Below are 13778 nucleotides of genomic sequence, written 5' to 3'. Positions count from 1 at the left end.
TTTCTCAACAGCATAATCATCTCGGATGACTATCGTCAATAAAGACTACCTTTTCCATCTTCATGTGGAGCAGTTTAGCTCCTCATTGTCTAGAAGCTCTTCATTGCAACTAAGGATCATAGCTTCACTTTTGCACAAAGGATCATTAAAGTTTTACAGAAACAAAAGAATGGTGCCCTCAGAGGTGAATGCAAACCTCCATCTTTAAAGGACTAGAAAAATTATTGATGGTTAAAAAAAATCTGTCTCCCTCCCTCCCTTCCGTCCCCTTGAGGGTCTAGTTGAGAGCATCTTCCTTACACTTTATAAGTCATTTGCTTCTATGGTGTGCGAGGAACAGTACCCAGAACTGCGGAGGCAGACAGACTAAGACACAATCCCTGCTCTTAAGAAGCTCATGGCGTCCTAGAGGATCCCCAGTGACAACAGTGGGATAAGAATAGCAGATGTGGTGTAAGATGCAGACATAACACGGAGCAAGAGAGTCAGGAAAGGCTTTCAGGAAGAGGCTGCACATCAGTGGGTTTTGAAGCACCAACAAGAATTTACAAGATGGATGAAATGGGAAATGCTTTCAGGCAGAGGAAACAAGGGCAATGATATGGTGAACAGAACTATGCTGGCCATATGGGGATTATTAAAGATGGGTAGACTTAAAGCACAGCGTAAGTGCAGGGGGAGTGGGAGAAAACACAGGGATCAGATCTCTCCTGGATTTTACTGCACAGGTGATGAGGAACGTTGGAAGCATTTTGAGCTGAGGACGGTGGGATCTGGGGTGGGGACAGGTGGAGGGTGACATGATGAGATTGGTGTTTTAGGAAGATCACTGAGGTTTTTAGCTAAAGAGCAAGATACCAGTCAGAGAAATAGTCCAGGTGTGAGGCAATGAGACCTCACGTGAGGCTGTGGGAATGAAAGGGAAAAAGAGTTGTGAAGGCTCTCTGGGAGGTTCAATCAGTAGGATTTGTTGTTTGATTTAATGTGGAGGGTGAAGGAAAAGGGGTCCAGTGGGGCAGCAATGTTTTTGATGGGTAGATGGCAGCACCACCAGCTAAAACCTGGAGTACAAGGAGGGAAACTGGTTGTTGGTAGGGGAAGGGATGGAGGACGGGGTGAAGCTGAGAAGGAGGGGGTGGTGGTTGTCAAGTGATGAATTCTGGTTTGGGAACATCATGAATCTGGTTTCTTGCCAGACTTCTGAAGATGACTGGTTAGTTAGTTGGACACACGGATCTGAAATTCAGCACTGATATATGGACAGATGATGTAGACTTTAGGTGGTAATTATAACCATGAAAGGACATGTTATACTCCAGGGAGAAGTGTAGAGTGAGAAAGGAAAGGAAAAAGGGTTGACTGTGGAATCCTGGGATATGTTGCTTCCATTTTTATATAATTTTTAGGGAGCCTCTGCCTCTATATTTATTTGGAACATTTGGTAAATAATATAATAGAAAGGTAATCCATCTGTAAGCAAGATTTTTTTCAGATAAGTGAAATCAACCTGAGATGCCAAGTAAGCACATATTAGTGCACAATAAGTATTTCTTGAATGTATGAGCATGAATATTCATTTTTCTCAGTTTTGCAGTAAGCACTGTGAATATCACAAATATGTATGCTGCAGCAGAAGGTTAAAAAGAGAAGGGCAGCACATACTCTAACCATAGCAACAAGGTTGGGGATAGCATCATCCAGAAGGTTATAGTTCTGTTAAGAAGAATGTTTGCTCCCATGAGCCCTCGCAACTAAGCAGCAACGATACCACTTCATTGTGATAGTGGGAAAAAAATGACCTTGCTGATGTGATGCAAGGGATAATGGGGGCAGTAAGGTATGCATTTCTTAATTTCTTGATAACAAAAAGAGTAAGCTGCAGCCACCTCTGGGTCTCTTGACAAAGACCAAGTCCCACTTTTCCACATTTCTGTACCTTGACCCCCAAAATTTCTAATGCACCTGGTGTCCCACGGAAACTTGCATTTTAACCAAACCAGAGACCTAGAATTCATGCCAAATCCTAGAGGATGAAATAGAACAACATTTCCACTTGATGTCGTGAAAATATGCAATGGCCAACTACTTTGGCTCCAGTGGCTTTGAAGATCAAAGTTTGGAGAGGTCCTTGTGAGGGCATTTCCAGGTGAGATGGGAGCTTTTCAGTCTCTCTAATACCTGACCTATGGTCCCACAATCTCACAGCATTTCTGATTTAAAATGGCTTTGTTGCTGGAAGGAAATGTCTTTCCGTCTCAGAGTTCCGCCAACAGACAGAGATGACCCTTTGCAAAGAAAGCCGTCTAAACCTGTACTTCTTCAGAAAAGAGAGTGCCATAGTGAGGTCACAATTGCTTTGTAAAACTTACCACTACTTCCCCAGGCAGTTCTAGTGTGATGTGTAAAGTCCACTTCATTTTAGTCTTTGGACATCTGTGAGGCTGTGACTGCCCATGAGATAGTCAGAAGCACAACAGTACACGTCATACTTGCCAGAACTCTTGTGGGTAGATTACTAAACAGCCTCCAGACACTGGAGCCCATGGAGTTTTAGGTTTAGACTCAGCCTTGGTTGGACAAACCTTAAAGATCATTTAGTGCAACCCCTTATGCCAGCAGTTCTTTATGAAGTGATTACTTGTAAATTACTTGTTTTCACAGAAGTATTGCATTATCAATAAAGTATGAAAGTTTTTTAAAAACTTCCTTTTTTTCTCTTCGTAAATTAGAACAGATTCAAGATTATCCTACAATAATGTCTGTCACACTATGTTCTGATAGGCTTTTTGGGCAGGGGAGGAAGGGGTCCTATCCTGCAGTTTTTCTAATAGAAACTGAGCATAGCTTACAACCCACTCTTTCTACTTCATCTCTCTTAGCAGTGTACGGCACGCTAAAACTTCATCCAGTTTGTGTTGCTTCAGAAAGTTTGAGAGGCTAAGCTTCAAACCCATGTCAGCACCTCAGGGTGTGCTTGGATACCTCCAACAGCGGGGAACTTGCTACCTTCCCAGACAGCTCTCTCTACTAACAGACATGTGTCATTGTTCCAGTGTTCTCTGTGCCTCCATCAACCCTGGTTCTGCCCACTTGAGCTATAAAGAGTAATTCCAAGTGTACTCCTGGATGGTTGTCTTCAGTATCTTAGGAGGCCACTTTCCTGTCTCATTTTGAGTATTTTCTTGGGTACAACTTTGCCTGTTCTTTAGTTGCTCTTTGTATGATGAGCTGGTTTCAAATTCCCACCTCTCCTGTTTGCCTCCATCCAAGTGCAGATCAGTTTGGCTATGTCTCTCTTAGTGAGTAGTGTCCAGAATTGAACACTCTGCCTCTCACAAGCCCATAATTTCTTATCTCACTCAAGTAAGAGAGGATAATACTGTCTTCCCTAAGAAACAGCTTGAGTCCTGACCCTAAAATGTGTTAATTCTGTGGTTTTGTTCTCTGATAAGGAGGATGACCTACCCCCTCCAGCCCTCCACACTCACTTCCAGGAGTACCTTCCCAGCCATCCTCTTCCTTCCGCCCACCACCCATCCTTCTCCTTCAGGCCAGAACTGCTGGTCCAAGGGGTTGGACTAGATGATCTCTAGGTGTCCAACCAAGAGTTCAGACTACTTCTGAAGCCTAATGTGAGAGCTTATATTTAGGAACTCTGATAGTAAGGTTCACTTGGGTAATATTCCATTTCTTTCAAATGAGGGAGGTGCTGCCCCCACCAAGTAGACCTTTAAAACGTGTGTGAGCAGCTCTAGTTGTCACAGTATTGGGAGGCAAGTGTTACTGGTATTAGAGCCATGGATGTGAAATGTTTTGTAATGCTTGGGACAGTCTCATACAAGGAAGAGTTGTCCCTTCACAAATTCCCAGAGTGCCCCTGATACATGAAAATGGAGGGAGCACAGGACTAAATGAGAAGACCGGGTTCTAATCCTGTTCTTGCTCTTACTTGTCTCGTTTTTCTCATTTGTAAAATGAGTGGAAACACAAAGCTGTTATGAGGACTAAGTCTCAAGCATTTTGTCAGAGTGTCTTTTATGACACTTGACTATTTAAAATTCTTCCTCCTTTCAGCCCACGTGGTTTGGGTGGGCCTGACCCCATACCAGGTGGGGGTGGTGGGATGATGTGACCTAGGGTTACCAGTCAGCTAATTCTGTTCTCATGGCTCAGTGACTGGTTCACGGGAGCGTACACAATCATCACTCAGCCCTGATTTTCATTAAAACTTGTGGGAGAAGAGAAGCTCTGTTCTCTGGTCAAATTGGGCCTTGGAGGATGTGAGCCTGAAACTGTGAGTAGTTACATGGATGGAGCCTGAATGCGATGCCAGCCCAGCATAAGGAAAGCCAAGAGATTGAGAGAAATGACTCGTGTGCATTATTCAAGCCCCTGGATAAAGCTAAACCTGGGTGGGGGGGTTTGTGGGTTTTTTTAACGTCTTTATTTGGGTATAATTGCTTTACAGTGGTGTGTTAGTTTCTGCTTTATAACAAAGTGAATCAGCTATACGTATACATATATCCCCATATCTCCTCCCTCTTGCATCTCCCTCCCACCCTCCCTAAGCTACCCATCTAGGTGGTCACAAGGCACTGAGCTGATCTCCCTGTGCTATGCGGTTGCTTTCCACTAGCTATCTGTTTTACATTTGGTAGTTAAACCTGGGTTTTAAAGATACCCCTAGTCACTTTAATTATGTGAGAAGTACATTCCCTTTGTTAGTTAAGCCATATCAAGACACTTACAACAAAAACAATCCTGACTTACTCAGCACTCACTTCTATCTGCCTTGAATTACGGTTACTAGTATCTCCTCCACTTGACTCCAGGCTCCTTGAAGGTAGTTATCTCTGAACCCTCCAAACTATCCCAACACTAAATGTTAGTGTAGCATAAAGAAGCAACCCCCCCCACAAATATTTGATGTATGAGTAAAATGAAATAAAAATGGTATAGATGAAAGAGTTTTGTTAACTCTCAAGTATCTTACAAATGAATAGCATATTATATATATCAAATTTCTCATGAATGTTTCCTCCCAAAACCTTTGTCTAGTGAGATGTTCTAGAGCAATAAGATTAGTATGCAAGCAATGGTATTGCTCACCCAGTTTGTTTTCACATTTGTCTCCATTTCAACATTGTCCTGAACAATCTTTGCTCGCTATTGTGTCCCTAATAGTCTCCCTTGTTAAACCGGGTTTCTCCAGTGCAAAGATCTTTTCTGCTTCATGTTTGTGTCCTCAGTGCCTATGGGTGATGCTCAGTTGTTTGGATGTGCTTCTGCCCCTCCTTAGCTCTCTTACTACTGTGGGCTTTTGAGGTCCCAGAAAGTGCATCCCTGTGGCCTAATGATATCCTGGAGGACTTGTGGCATGTGCTTAACTTTCATTCATTCAGAAGACATTCATGTGCTGGGCATGGTCTCTGGGGATTCATGCTCTTGTGGCACTCCCAGACAAGTACATAGGCAATTACAATGCAGTCTGGTAAGCGCTAAGATGGGGGAAGTGTGGGGGGTTATGGGAGTAAACAGGAAGTTCCTAGGCTGATGGCAATCAGGGAAACATTCCTGGAAGAAGTGGCATCAAAGCTGAGTCCTAAAGCATGAGTAGGAATTAGCCAGACAATGAGTCTCCCAGTCAAAGGGAATGGCAAGGACCACAGGGTCAGTGGGCAGGGGAGCAGATGTGTTGGAGAGCTGGGCATGGTACAGACTGGCTGCAGTGCACTTCTAGATGTGGTGCCACTTCAAGGGCTTTGCTTCTGTTTCTTCTGGGTCAGGGTCCCCTTTCCACAGTCCAACCAGGCCATGCCCTTCTTTGCATTATTTGGTGGTTTTCTTGGCTATACCTATTAACTTCAAATTATGTCAGGGTGCCAGGTGATGGTATGCCCAGTTCAACTGGGCAGAGGGTCTGGTTGGAGTTCTTCCTTTCATCTTCATTGATTAACTTTGCCGGAGGAATTCAAGCCTCATCAGAGTGTATGCTGGCCTGCCTAGCTTAGAATTAGGTGCCTGATGATTGCAACCACCTCAAAGATGATTCTGGGTGTTTTTATGAAAAAGAGACCTAGGGCTTAAGGAAAGTAAAGTCTGGGGTGGGAGGGGTAGAGACAAGAAGTGCTGTGTGTTGGTGGAGGTTGGGCCTGCCAATGATGCATTCAGTGATAAGAGTCTTATTCCCACACTGGATAGCTTCGGAAATCTGCTGAGAGCATCAGTCAGGTGGGAAGGCCCTTGGTAGCCCATGGACTTGTATGATTTATATTCCTCCAGAGATGGATGTTGAAATTGAGACTCACAGCAAAATGCAATCACTACTCTTTGCTGTTTGATGGCAAGCCATTTCCCCACCTTCCACGTGGGGCCACGCTTTCAGAGTTCTGCTGGAACTTAAGGTTCTGCTTTTAAATCTTTCCACCGGAATACTCCTCATGACAGAGGAAAGTGGTGAGGGGCCCCAAGGGTTTGGGGGACAAAGCCCAAGCAGCTTGCCGCAACTGTAAATTTCTTAAAGTTTTTTCTTTAAATTTTATGCCAATTCATATCCCTACTCCATAATAAATGCATGTTTTCTTTAATATAAACAGTCTCAAAGTATTTACCATTGAGTAAAATTGGCATTTCAGAGAATGTGCTGTGTTTAAGTGGCTTCTTGTGACTCTGGGAGAGCTGCCTGTACACGATCCCCACTTTGAGAAACAGGCTTTTAGGTTATAACAGATCTGGGTTATTAGATGTGTAACCTTGGGCAAATCACTTTGCCTTCCCAAATCTCAGTGCTCAGTTTTTTTCCATCTAAAATATGAAAACAATGAAACCTACGTGTCAGGGTTAGTGTGAGGATTAAATAAAATAAAATACATGAGGTAGCTGGCCCATAGTAGATACTCAAGAAATGTTAACAGTTCTCCTGTTATTAGGAAGATCTGTCAGCTTTACATTTCCAGAATTCTGTGATCCTGACTCAGCTGACTGAGAAGGTGACCTCATGGGACATTTTCCACCAGAGGGGTTTTGAAGAGAAATAGTATATGTCACTGCTGGATGACATTAGCAATTGAACATAAACTGTATGGAGAGAAGAGATGTGATATGGTTTTAGGGCTTATCATAGTCTGTTTTTCCATTTCTAGGTCTTTCTGAAATGGGAAAATTGGCAATTGGGTGACATTTACAGTCCCATCTACTGCCTGGGCTGGCCCTCACATGTGGCTGCAGGTGAGTCATTGGCCAAGAGAGAAAGTCAAAGCCTGACAGCTATTCCCTCCCCTGGGCTCACTTTTTGGTCCTGCTGCTGAAAAAGATTTAGGCCATGGTCACTGCCTAGACTAATGAGTCTATCGCAGGGTAAATAATAGCAATCTTAGGACGTCTGCTCCTAAATTCTGAAATGACAATGGAATGCCCGCATCCCAATTAAAAAGAAAATATCGGGCTTCCCTGGTGGCGCAGTGGTTGAGAGTCCGCCTGCCGACGCAGGGGACACGGGTTCGTGCCCCTGTCTGGGAAGATCCCACATGCCGTGGAGCGGCTGGGCCCATGAGCCATGGCCGCTGAGCCTGTGCGTCCGGAGCCTGTGCTCCACAACGGGAGAGGCCACAACAGTGAGAGGCCCGCATACCGCAAAAAAAAAAAAAAAAAAAAGAAAAAAGAAAATATCCCCTATGATTCCAATCATTACTGTAAAAACTTAACTTTAATTTTGAATATACAACCACTTTCTGGAAGAAGCCTTCTGGCTGTATAATAGGTATTTCTCAGACTCACCAGGCAGGGTCCAGTGGGAGATGGAGGGCAGGTGGACAGACAGGTAAGGAGGGTAAAAGCCAGCATGAAAGTAGGTACAGGCATGCAGGTGAGGGAGCTATGTTGTCTGGATGCTTCAGGAAATCTTGGCAGCAGAGGTGACATCTGAGCTTGAGATTCAGATTCAGAAGACCAGGTGGGGCTTAGGCATGACTTTTTAAATAATGTCTCTAGAGATTCTGAGGCACAAGTCAGGGTGAATCTCCTGGTAGGTGTCTGTACTTCGATTTTAAAGCATTTCCCCTCCTGGGTTGTGAGCCCCTTGATGGTAGGGTCCTGCTCTCTCTCTGCTCAGCATCATCACTGCAGACATCTGGAGGCTGACCCCGAGTCCAGGGCTGCATCTCCTCCGAGGTGCCTCCTGTGCTGTGATGAGGAACCCAACACCTCAGAATTCAAAAGAGCTCTGTGCCATGTATTCTAAAAGTTAAAAATGCACCGAACACAAATACCTATTTTACTGCCTCAATGCCATACCCCTATCCTTCTTCTGAAAATATGCTATGACTCCTTTTCTTTCCAAATGTATTCCCTTGCCCCAGACTTGGGTCTAGTGGACATTTCCTCCTTCTCTTCTCTTCCTGAAGTTCAAGGATGTGGAAGAGGCTGGGAGCCTGACCTTCTAGGTGGTGGAAACGCTGTGGCCTCCCAGTGTGATCTCTTGGAATTAGCGCATTGTTAAAAACTTGATTTGTGTTTAGCATCTTTTGTAAATTAGGCCACGGCCCTAAATGGGAATCCTCTGGATTGTGAGCAAGTGGGCGGGAGTTATTCTGGTAGGTGCTGATGTGACTTTATTCGTCTAGAAATTTTGTATTTTTTCCCCAAATAAACAGTTTTACAGTGTTGATATGAAAAAAAAATCTGAATCTCTTTTCAGATTTATATTTCATCTGTGTTTATTGTTGTTTCCCTGGTTTTCAAAAAAAAAAAAGAAACCTTGGGTTACTTTTGAAATGCAGCACATAAGTTTGTTTGCTTATGAATACAAGGGACTGTCTCCCCTGTAGATCCCCCAAATAACTTCTGGAAAGATGAAAGGGGGTGGGGGACTTCCCTGGTGGTCCAGTGGTTAAGACCTCACCTTCCAGTGCAGGGGGTGTGAGTTCAATCCCTGGTCGGGGAGCTAAGATCCCACATGCCTCACTGCTAAAAAACCCAAACGTAAAACAGAAGCAATATTGTAACAAATTCAATAAAGACTAAAAAATGTGGTCCACATCAAAAAGTAATAATAATAATTTAAGTAAATAAATATATTTTTTTAATTAAAAAAAAAGAAAGGGGGTGGATTTGGGGTGATGCTCAATATAAAAAGAGAACCCAGAATACTGGTGTGCTCAGAACTGAACTGAGGTAAAGCAGCCACCCAGCTTCAGGCTGGGGCATGCTTTACTCATTACTTCCAGCACACAGTTCAAGTAAGTGAAAACACCAAGTGTCCAAGATTTCTGAACCTGAAGTCTTATTTCTACCATGACTGTTCTGGTTCTAAGTACCAGACTTGCTCTGGTTCACAACACTTGATGAACTAATGAATGTGGGAATGAGTGAAGTGTAACATAACCTGGGCTATGTTCAGACCCCTATTGTCTGAGCCAGGGAAGTCTTAAGCCCACCTAGGAATGGAAGAACCTGGTGTGGGAAGCTGGTGTTGACATCAGACATCAGCAGAGGGGGCTTTTCCCTCGGCCCCAGAGGAAAGGTGCTGAGGGTAGAGGAGACACGGGGCATTCTAGGGGACACATGTCCTCTGAGGGTGTGCTCTATGCCAGCTGACCTTGGGGAAACCAGTGGACAAAACACCCCCAAGGAGGAGGGGGAACCAAGCATTGTTCTTGGAAAGGACTCACCCTCGAGCAGTTGGCAGAGCCCCTGGCAGGCTGGAGAGCTGGGTGCCTGAGCCCCTCACTGGCAAAGCCCAGGAAGGCACCCTCCCTCCTTGGGGGCCATGAGTGTGGCTGCAGCAGCCCAGCAGGACCCCGGTTTCTATATGCCATGTCCCGTGTGTTCATGTCCATGTGTGCTGTGTAGTCTAAACTGTGTTTTTGGTTGTTTTTAAGCCTGTGCTGCAGTCTGGAAAAAAAGGAGAGAAGAGCTGGGCCTCACTGCAGAAAGCTGGCTGCTCACCTCATTACATACCCTTAGGGAGGCACGTGCTACCTGGGAGCATCCCTACTGGTCCAGGGGCTGACCTTCGGCCAAGGATGGATGTTTCTCAGGGAGAAACTTGTTCTCTTGTACAGCTCACAGAGGCTGTACAAGAGCCCTGAACACCCACTGGTGAATTCATAGTTACAACTGTAATGGAACTATATACTCCTGTAGAGAGCAAAGTTGCGTTCTTTTTTTAAGTCTTCCTGCACTGCCTAGAGTTGTGAGGTAGCCACTCTGGAATCACAGCGACACTGGGTGGATGCAATGACTCCCAAGACTTACAAAGTGTTGACTAGAGCTCATGGTGTATGTTCTGTGGAAGTAGAGATGGTCTGGTGCCATCATGAGACAAATCTGCCAAGGCAGGGCCATGCAGCACTCCCTGGACAGGGCGGTTCCACAGGAAGATGAGTGGCTTCTACACAGCTTCTTCTCTGAGTGTAGGATTGGGCCACCTCATTCACCAAGTGGTTTCTATCAGAGAAAATGTGGGCAGCAACTGAACAAGTTTAGTCTATGGGGGTGACTCCATGGTTAAATGGGGGTTGCCATGCCAGTCATGTGTCCCCCTACCATAATCTGGGAATAATTTCTTATTTCAGAAATAAACAGTGGCTCCCTACTAGTGTCTTTACCTTGGCTTTCATGAAAACCCCCTTTGCACTTCCAAGAAGACCTCCCCGGAATATGTTGTCAAGGATGAAACTGTGACAGTGTCTCCTGGACAGCAACATGAGTCCCACCTGGTGGCTAGGACCCACGAAAGACACCTTCTGACTCCTCAGAGTGTCTCTTTAAGCAGGAGTCCTCTGGCAGCCCAGGCTGGAGTAGCCAGCACCGCCCTGGCTGGAGCCCCAGGTGGCTATGTGGACCAGGTGTTTCCACAGCCAGTTGCTACGTGTGCAGAAATGGATGCCCGGACGCTCCTCTCTGTTCCGGTGACTGGAGGGCCTCATTAGCCTGTGCACACTAACGGCTTTCTTTAGGGACAATGAGGTCCTTGGGGATGTGGAGACTGGAGGGAAACTGGAAAAGTTGATGGAGTTTTTCCAGGTTTCATGGAGTGCAGCTTGACTTTATTCCTCCTTCCCAGTGCAATTCCAGCTGCCTTCCCTGCTACTTGGTCATCAGCTGGGCTTTTTTTCCCCTTCTGGAAGCCCTGACAACAGGACATTTTGACTTCATTATTAAGAACGCAGACCCAGACGGAAGTGTCTTAAAGGGAGGAAAGTGAATACAATACAGACGGAAAGGTAACTCAACGCCCACAACGAGGCAGCCAACAGAATGTGCTAACTTAGATAGGGATAGTCAGCAGTTTCTGGCCCTGAAATACATCAATCTGTCAAGGAAGCACACTGGCCTCCTACCGGGCAAGCCCCTGCGGCCCTCTCCATCTCCATCTCCGTCCCCTCTGGGCACCACTTTTTCCTTTCCACCAGCCCAAGAAGTTTTTAAAGGGCCACTCTTTTAAAAAATGCTATTTCTTTTCCAAGGCTCTGTTTCTTTTATTATGGGGGTGGAGCTCATCATCTCTTCCTCCTCTGAAAAAAGAGCCCCCTTCAACCCCAGGCCTGAACACCACTTAAATCTCTTTCCTCCGACCTCAGGCATCAGGGCAGTTGGTTCTGCAACTGTTCTTCCCAAGGGATCATGCCCAATGTCAACTTCCCCCTTGCCAATGGTGGCCCAGGGAGCGAAAGGGGAAGGGATCACAGATTAGAATTACAATTGCTGTCTTTTAGGGTTGCTAAAAGATGGTGATTGTAATTCAAAATATTATCCTGTCCCAGTAACATAGTTTAAACATATGAGGCAGTAAAAGCAAGTACTTTTACACTGCATACTATGTGCTAGGCGCAAGGTGCCACTTATGTAACAACTCATTTATTTCTTATGCACCCTATTTATTCCTCAGATATTATATTATTATTATTCATTATTAATCTCCCTTTTACCAATGAAGAAACTGAAGCAAAAGAGATTAAACAATTTATTTGAAATCTGTGAGATCCAACAGGTAGTAACTGCTGGAGTTAGGAGTCAAATCTAGACATTCTGTGCTCTTCACCACTGTATGGCTTCATACATGAATAGTGGTTTAGTCTTCCTTCAGGCTGGGGCTCTTCTGCTTCTGCAGTGCCCTGGAGATTGGGGCAGGAAGAGAACGACATAGTTTCTGTTGAAAACTTATGCTTGCTAATTTCCCACTGTTCCTCCTGTTTTCACAAACAGGTTGACGCCATGTCCTCAGTGGTGGAGTCTCTTTTCCACCCACATTGGGCTTATAATCATTTGTCCAATCTGGTAAAAAATGAAGAATGCCCTGGAATGAGCCAGTGAAGGCGTGTCTGTGTGTGTGTGTGTGTGTGTGTGTGTGTGTGTGTGTGTGTGGTAGGGAATTCTAGGCAGATAGGCCCCACTCTTGAGATCCACAGGAAGTATCTATTTCATAAGTATTGCATTCTATATAATACGCTGAACACATTTTGTTCAATGATGCAAACTGAAGTTGGCAGTTTCGTTCTTTAAAAAAAATAAACATCATGAACAAAAACACTGTCAAAATCTTCCCTCTGCACCTATCAGAATTTGTAGGAGGCAAGCACACACAATGACTGTATGTGACACTTCTCTTGTACAAGTTTCTCCTCTGTCTTCTCTCCAGGCATCCAACAAAATTCTCTTTTCTCCATAGTATTTAAAATAGGGAAATTGGTGGTGACATTTTGCAATATGCTATGACAAATGGTGAATTGGGGAAATTATGATGTAATGGAATTAGGTGAAACTGCTGAAATTCTTGTTTTTCCGCATGGTATTCAACCAACATTTTGTTTTCTGTGATTCTGCAGAAATAACATGAAACAAAATTGAACTTTCTCATCAATTGGAGAAATTGCAACTTATGTTTACCTAGTTGTTATGACATAGAAAATATTTTCTCATGGCTTGGAATTAGAAAGGAATCAGAAGTTTTGACTACTTATTGGAATTCTTGAAAAAGCCTTCGAATTGTAGGGAAATATAAGTAGTAAATAAACAGTCACCAGGAAATCATGTAGAGGGGAGTTCCCAGAAAGTGAAGGATGTGGGGAACTGGAGTGGGTATTAGTAACAAAGAGATTGGAGCCCACGTGGCAATGGTGGTAATACACCAGTGAGAATAACGCGCCTCAGACATTATTCCATGTTTTCAGGGAGGTGGAGTTATCTGAGCACGGAGAACATTTAAGTGTGAGGAGCATATTAACTTCAGTGCTAACTCCCTAGTGCAAGCTCCAGTTCTACATGTCCTGCTTAGCCCAACGGCCAGCACCTCCAAAACTCCAAAAACTTTGTCTTAACAGCACCAGTGCTCCCCTTCTCTGGGCCCCCATCCCTGACTGAAACCAATGGCTAAGCCAGACCTATTTTTTCTTGTCTCTTCAGGAAGGGAGCAGCTGGAACCATCCTACCCTCCTCCATCCCACTTCTGTCCCACTTAGAAACCTGGAGTCACTTTAATAATACCCTCAGTGTCCCCCTGGAGAGGAAAGTCCCTCCAGAGAGCTAGAATCTGGTCTGTCCTTCCTGGTGTGACTGATCCCGCAGCCCTGGGCATGGAAATAGGAGAAGAACCAAGTACTGCAAAGGCTTTTGTCCAAGACACACTGGCTTAACGCAGGAACAGTCTTCTCGTTGAGCTGAGAGCTGGGCACCCCAGGGAATTCCACGGCAAGATCCTTGGGAAATGGAAGAGGAACAGGTTTGGGAAACTGGGTCATATTGTTGAGGGGTACTCAGTAGGAATCTTTTGTTTATCT

Source organism: Phocoena sinus, chromosome 6 (genome assembly GCF_008692025.1).
Source record: "Phocoena sinus isolate mPhoSin1 chromosome 6, mPhoSin1.pri, whole genome shotgun sequence".
In the NCBI taxonomy this organism is placed as follows: Eukaryota; Metazoa; Chordata; class Mammalia; order Artiodactyla; family Phocoenidae; genus Phocoena; species Phocoena sinus.
Note: the sequence above shows the minus strand (reverse complement) of the source record.